Source organism: Octopus sinensis, linkage group LG15, assembly GCF_006345805.1.
Source record: "Octopus sinensis linkage group LG15, ASM634580v1, whole genome shotgun sequence".
Classification (NCBI taxonomy): Eukaryota; Metazoa; Mollusca; class Cephalopoda; order Octopoda; family Octopodidae; genus Octopus; species Octopus sinensis.
In genome coordinates, this window is record NC_043011.1 from 15,477,673 (window position 1) to 15,484,859 (window position 7,187).

General features: G+C 36.8%; 1 long non-coding RNA gene across 1 annotated transcript; it reads right to left on the reverse strand.

The window, feature by feature from the left end:
• Positions 1-701: 701 nt before the first annotated feature.
• LOC118766411 lies at positions 702-6,731 on the reverse strand. The gene is made up of 3 exons (XR_005002345.1): positions 6,721-6,731; positions 1,210-1,215; positions 702-832 (listed from the first exon to the last, which is right to left on the reverse strand). It is a non-coding gene; the product is annotated as an uncharacterized LOC118766411 (long non-coding RNA).
• Between the last annotated feature and the right edge of the window lie 456 nt (positions 6,732-7,187).

The window sequence follows — 7,187 nt, forward strand, 5'->3', positions numbered from 1 at the left end:
TATTTATTTTTACCTAGTCATAAGATCACATATTTACGCGGAAAAGGAAATGTATTCAGCGACTTTTTATGGTTTTTCTTCCTGTACATTAAAGGCGTCTGTGAAATGAATTAATTTCTAATCTGAAATCAAAAACCAGGTTAGCAGAGAATTAGCTGCTATGTTAGCTCGCTGTCTTGCTCATTGGTAACACACTTTACACAAGGCGGCGAGCTGGCAGAAACGTTAGTACGCCGGGCGAAATGCGTAGCCGTATTTCGTCTACCGTTACCTTTCTGAGTTCAAATTCCGCCGAGGTCGACTCTACCTTTCATCCTTTCGGGGTCGATAAATCAAGTACCAGTTACACACTGGGGTCGATGTAATCGACTTAATCCGTTTGTCTATACTTGTTTGTCCCCTCTGTGTTTAGCCCCTTATGGGTAGTAAAGAAATAAGTAACACACTTTACACAAGGACAGCTCAAAAGTTATATGATAGACGTATGCTTCGCTGTCTCATTTTGTTTGTACTTAAATAACCCCGAAGGGATTGCTTGAAAAGGGAAGGTTCAAGGAAACTGTTGTGACTCATATGATATGTAACACTATTCAACAATATCATGTGAAGTGCAGTATGACTTAGATATTGATTTATACCTTAACTAGCACTATGACCCGGCGTTACTGGTTCATAGTAGTAGTGCATGCATATACAGCTTCGTACTGTCTAAATCTCCGACCAATCACATACAGCTATCTTGCATTCAATTGGCGTATCACGTTTCGGGCATTTTGATTGGGTTTTGGATAGAAAATTCACAAAAAGCCACTTCTATTGATCTTTTAATGGCCTTACAGGGTGACTGGGGAAATATAAAGATGTGCACGACCATCATTGAACCGTTTTAAATGACCATAGAAAGTGCGAGCCCTCTAACTGCAGAATTGTGGATTTGTATAAAGGACACACACACAGGCATTTTGCCGTTTATACATATAGAGTTAACAAGGGAAGTAACTTGTGGTAGTTCTCCGTAGATTCACAACGAAGGTTCAGTTGCTCGATAAACTAAATTACCTGCTTATAAATCAATGTATAAATTGCTGAGCGTTCCAGAGGCACGCGTTCCCTAACGAAATCCTTCGGCAGAATCAGCTTGACAGTTTTGTGACAAAGCTGTGCTTTTTCGATTCAGATGTGCAACCCACGCGACGGAGTTGTACATACTTTGGGCTTCCCAATTTCACTTATCACGTATGAGTCGCACCAAAGCGATAGACAATGGCAGTCCTCCAAGAGGAAACGCAGTAGGGTGGGAACCGGGACCTCAAGAATGCAAAGCAAACTTGAACATAAAGTTATGTTGCGCTGACAATATGTACGTATACTAAAAGTAAGCTAATGGATATAAAAATGCTCAATTCACTCAAGAATTTTGCCCAGCATGTTTCTTTAAGCTGAACAGAAACTGAAATATAAATTTAAAATTTTTCATATTTTTCTATGTGGAACGAATCTAATGTAATAGTTTTAAGTATGACTTCAAGCTAAGTGAACGATATTCCCAACACACTCAGTACGTGAGCAGTCGTTTCATTTCATACGCTAATGTTTAAGTTGCATATGCAGATATAATTAAAGAGCTGTCATTCTCCTTCCTTCACTTCAGTACTATTTAAATTTAATCCTGGATGTTAAATAAGGACTATTTTTATCTGTGAAATGTTGCTATTATTAAAATATTCTATGTTGTTCTTTCAATGTTTTGTATTAAAACAAGATTGAATAACTTTGTATGTGTTGCAAGTGGCTTCATGAGTACGCATATATATGAGACTGGCAGACACGTTAGCGCGCCGAAGGAAATGCTTAGCGGTATTTTGTTTGTCGTTACATTCTGAGTTAAAATTGCCTTTCATCCTTTCGGGGTCGATAAATAAGTACCAGTTTCGCACTGGAGTCGATATAATCGACTTAAACTTAATCCGTTTGTCTGTCCTTGTTTGTCCCCTCTGTATTTAGCCCCTTGTGGGTAGTAAAGAAATAGGTATTTCGTCTGACGTTACGTTCTGAGTTCAAATTGCGCCGAGGTCGACATTGCCTTTCATCCTTTCGGGGTCGATAAATAAAGTATCAGTTTCGCACTGGGGTCGATGTAATCGACTTAATCCCTTTGTCTGTCCTTGTTTGTTCCCTCCCTGTTTAGCCCCTTGTGGTCAATAAAGAAATATATATGAAACTGAACCCAAAACCATATATTTCGGAGGCAAACTACTTGCTACAGAGCCACGCCCGCGCCTAGACATTCGTCCAAAACGAATTAAACCTGTACACACATACATACACACACACACACATATACATACATACATACATACACACACACATACATACACACACATACATACATACATACATACATACATACATACATACATACATACATACATACACACACACATACACACATACATACATACATACATACATACATACATACATACATACATACATACATACATACATGGTGGCTGCCCCCTCGTTATCGAGTATGGTCATTGCACGAAGCTTAATCAATGTTCTTATTGTGAAATGCCTGTGCAAGAAGATTTTTTTAAGTGAGGAAAGACTGTGCACTGAGTCAATCCCACTCACTAAACAACAGCAGCCATAATCCGAAAAGAAGAACAAGTTAACATCATCGGTAACCACTGAGCCGCAGGTTTTATGTCGGAGTTATCCCAGTTACCTAGAAGGATGCCCCAACAAAGGCTAGGGGACCTTCATTCCCAATGGTTTAACCGCGCGATCGGGTATTCAGTCCAATTATTTCTATATCCCCGCGCATGATACAGCCTTAAGACATTTACTGGATGGCCGCTGACTCTCACGAGTCCCTCTGCTCTTTGACGGGTTTTGTTTTTCATCCCGCAGGGTATCCAATAAACAACCACCTCACCAAGGAAGCCTGGTGGGGTTGCCGGTTTAGTCACCGACGGCCCGACCTTGCAACAGGTTGTACTGGGTTACATGTTACCAGTAGCACTCAAAAATGACCTGTCATAGCATACGTACATACATATATACATACATACATATATTCATACAGATATATTTGTATATGTATATACACATATCAATATATACACACACATATACATACATATGCATACATATCCACATTGTTTAATAAACGCTAAAATATATCTATAATATTGTATTAAGTTTTCCATAATTAACAGAAACTATCAGGTGTCTAATAAGCACAGTTTGTTAGTGTTAAAATCTTATAATAATTTTGCTTGTCATTATCTGGCGATTCCACATGATTAGAGAAAAGACTGGGAAATAAAAGAGGGAAAAAGAAAAAGAGGGTGAGAGAAGCGTCCATGTCATGAGGTACAGAGAACGTAATTGTAACGTTTTCACGGGATTAGTTTAAGGGAAAGACAAAACAAGAGAAAGAAAAAGAGGATAACGTGAAGAGTGGATCAGATAGAGAGAGAGAAAGAAAAAGTGGTGGGAGAGTGAAGAAAAGACGGAGTGAGAGGCATCCATGACAAATGGTGGGGGAACGTAATATTTACTACGTGGTTAAAAAAGTTAGTTGAAGGTGGTGATATAGAAGAGATTTAGGAATATAATTTTAGCAGAGGGGTGATGTTCTGACAATGAAATTAGAGAAAAGAAGAGAAAGAGAGAGAGAGAGAGAGAGAGAGAGAAAGATAGAGAGGGGGAGAGAGAGAGAAAGAGAGAGAGAGTGGGAGATGATGGTGGCGGTGAAGGTGGCGATGGTGAACGCATTGTGAAAAGTAATTTGTTTTTAATTGAATCAATTTTTTTTTATATCACCTATCACGCAACGCACGCACATCCCAAACTTGCCATTCACTTTAGAAAGAAATCAATTTCTCGTTCGCCTGTCATATGCAATGAATATCAATAAATCACAAGATCAAACATTTTGATAAAATGGAGTTTTTCTTGCCTGAACCTGTATTCGGCCATGGTCAGCTATATGTTGCATTCTCGAGGACACGCAAATTAATGTTATCAAGACTGACAAACAAAGGAAAAGAAGAGGGAATCTGCAAAGAAGTATTAGACTGAAAGGAGTACACAAACTGAAACGTGTATTGGCTTAGACGTTGATGAGATTTTCAGAGTATGCCATGTTTTTACCTCGTGAAATTGGGATCCCTGTACATTATATATAACATTATATTTTTTTTTACTATAAAATTTTTGTTTTCAAGATATGAAATTATGACCACGTGAATTTTAAGAAGTAATTTTTTCCGTTTATGGGAAAAACGGAAAAGTAAGAGTGACAATTTATTTTATGAGTGCTGTGTATTAGAACTATAAAACTGTGCATAAAGTAATATATATATATATATACATATATATGTGTGTGTGTATATATATATGCATACATACATACAAATATATATATGTGTATATATATATATTATATATATATATATATATATATATATATATATATATATATATATATATATATATATATATATATATATATATATTTATATATATATAAAGCACATTAAATAATTATCGTATTCCAATTTCCTTCACTTCTCAGTGAATAGCAAATGAGCGACTCTCTTTTGATATAGACACAACGCAGGTTATGCTTTCAAGCTCTTTGGAAGTTTTCAGGAATACGCCAATAGGTTTACTATAAATTCGGTGAAATATTCACGGGTCCAGCTAGTATTTATAAATACAACACGTTTTAGATAGCGCTGAGGAGTATTGTAACGCGAGATATAATTATTCGTGAGAAATATTCCTTACCCATTAATACGTACGTACATACATATGCATATATATATATATATATATATATAAGAGAGAGAGAGAGAGAGAGAGAGAGAGAGAGAGAGAGATTGGTTATATACTGTCAACATAACCTGACAGTCCCATAAAGGGAATTACATCACCGCTATTTAGCCCTTGGAAGCATCGACGCTTCCTGTCGGCTTTGACACATTTCCTGTGTCCTTATATTTGCGAAGGACACAGGAAATATATATATATATGAAGAGATATTAATGAAGCCGTTTGCTAGAATAATTTGACAATCTCTAATGTTCCTTTCTACAAGAAAATACTGTACTCTCATGCTGTAAGTAAGACACGTCAATAGAGGAATTGAAGTCTAAGCGAATTAACAAGCAACATTTCTAGTAATGTGTCACAAACTAATATCAAAACCCAACGGATTTCACAGAAACTTGGAAGACGATTCTAAATGTCTTAAACATATATATCTTCACACGCATTCGTCTTAAGCTCAAATTGAGGTCGAATGTATTCATACTGTTCCGTATATTGAGTAAATTCAATCAACTATGCAGCTCCTTTTAAAAACTTCACTCTGATGGAATCAATATTCGTGTCAATACATTATTGATCGATGAATATTATATATTATGATAGCATTAGCTTTCATGTCCAACGGTCTTCATATAACAAAGAACATGTGGTTATCCAACATCTCATTAACATCGTCAATGAATCCCTTCCCATTCGAAATTTCATTTATTAATTTCTTAATGTGGTGCAGATTAAAAACGACACTGCTAAGACATCTAAGGCATCGCATACATAAATCAGTTATGTTAACTTCTGCCATATATTTCAGATGGCGAAAATTTAACAATAAATATATAAACAAAATAGAGCCAATATATACATACACACACACATATATATATATACAAACACATGCATACATATAAATATAAGAATATATATCAACGTATGCTTTATATGTCAAGTCATATATTAAATCAATTTAACATTATACTGAAGGATTAATCAACATTTTTAGAATATGAACTGTACTTTAAGGTCTACCAATGAAAAAGTTGGCAGTGGCTTCTAAATTTCGGCTTCATAAGAATGCATATATATATATATATATATATATATATATATATATATATATATATATATATATATTGCGTATACATATGTGTACATGTATTTGTGTGTATATTTTCGTTTTGCATTTATATGTCTGTGTATGTATGTGGTCTGCGCACATTATATATATATATATATAAAGTTAATCCAAACATGAAAACACAAAGAGAAAACACAACAACGCGAGGACGTGGAACAAGTATAGTATTATTGGACACTCAGGAAAGAAGGGAAGGAGGAGGGCTTAACGTTTCCAGCGGAGCCCTTCGTCAGAAACATAGGAAAAGGAAAGATGCAAAGAAGGGCAGACGGAAGAAAAAATCGCCAACGGTACACTCGCGGTCACATATATATATACATATGTGCGTGTGTGTGTGTATATAGGGGTGAGTGGATAAACAAAGAGGCATTTAGCACATTCTGTAGGTGTTACATGTATTTATTATTTAAGATAGTTGGATTTGGCCCTATGAGACTTAAAGTTTCCTATTCATTTACGGAAATATTTCTTCTCAGGCTTAGTTAACGGAATGGAGAGATGCAGGAAGCCCACGATGGCTACTGGAAACTGGTCTGGATGACCAGAAAGGAAAAATAATATTTTTCAACCCTACATTTAACCTAGAAGTGGCCACCAACGTAACTAGATGTTTCTCATCGTTAATTAAGAAACATTTCCCCAGAGGACGTAAGTTCTACAACCTACATAACGTCAAGGTCAGCTACTTCTTCTTAAACAACATCGTTTCTTACATTGCATGCTACAATATGCACCCACACGACCTCTAAACCCCATGTGCTCTCCGAAACTCTACGAAACTCTACCAGCTGCCCTCTGGGAGAATGCTGCGTCGCAAGCGCTGCAGACACCCCCACGGCATTCGATGGCGTTACAAAGGACTACACCTGCATTACAACCAATGAGTCCAAGAAAAGATACACGCAGCATATACATACGCTGAGATACAGGAATGGAGAGAGAATTCCACCTCTTCGTCTCGTATTCTTTCGAGACTTCGTGACCTCCGGAATAAATCCTCAACATTCAATTGACCATCATGGATAGAGCCCCACCGTGCTTATGCGGAGACCGCAATTGCTAGCTTTGTCTCCATGGAAGACTTTATATTCTCCACTACTCTGCAGTATCTAGCAACCAAAAAAGCGAAATATCTTATTGCTGCCATCAGAGGTACACCCTCCTGGTGAATGTCAATCCACAGTCCTCAAACAACCTAAAAACATTCCAC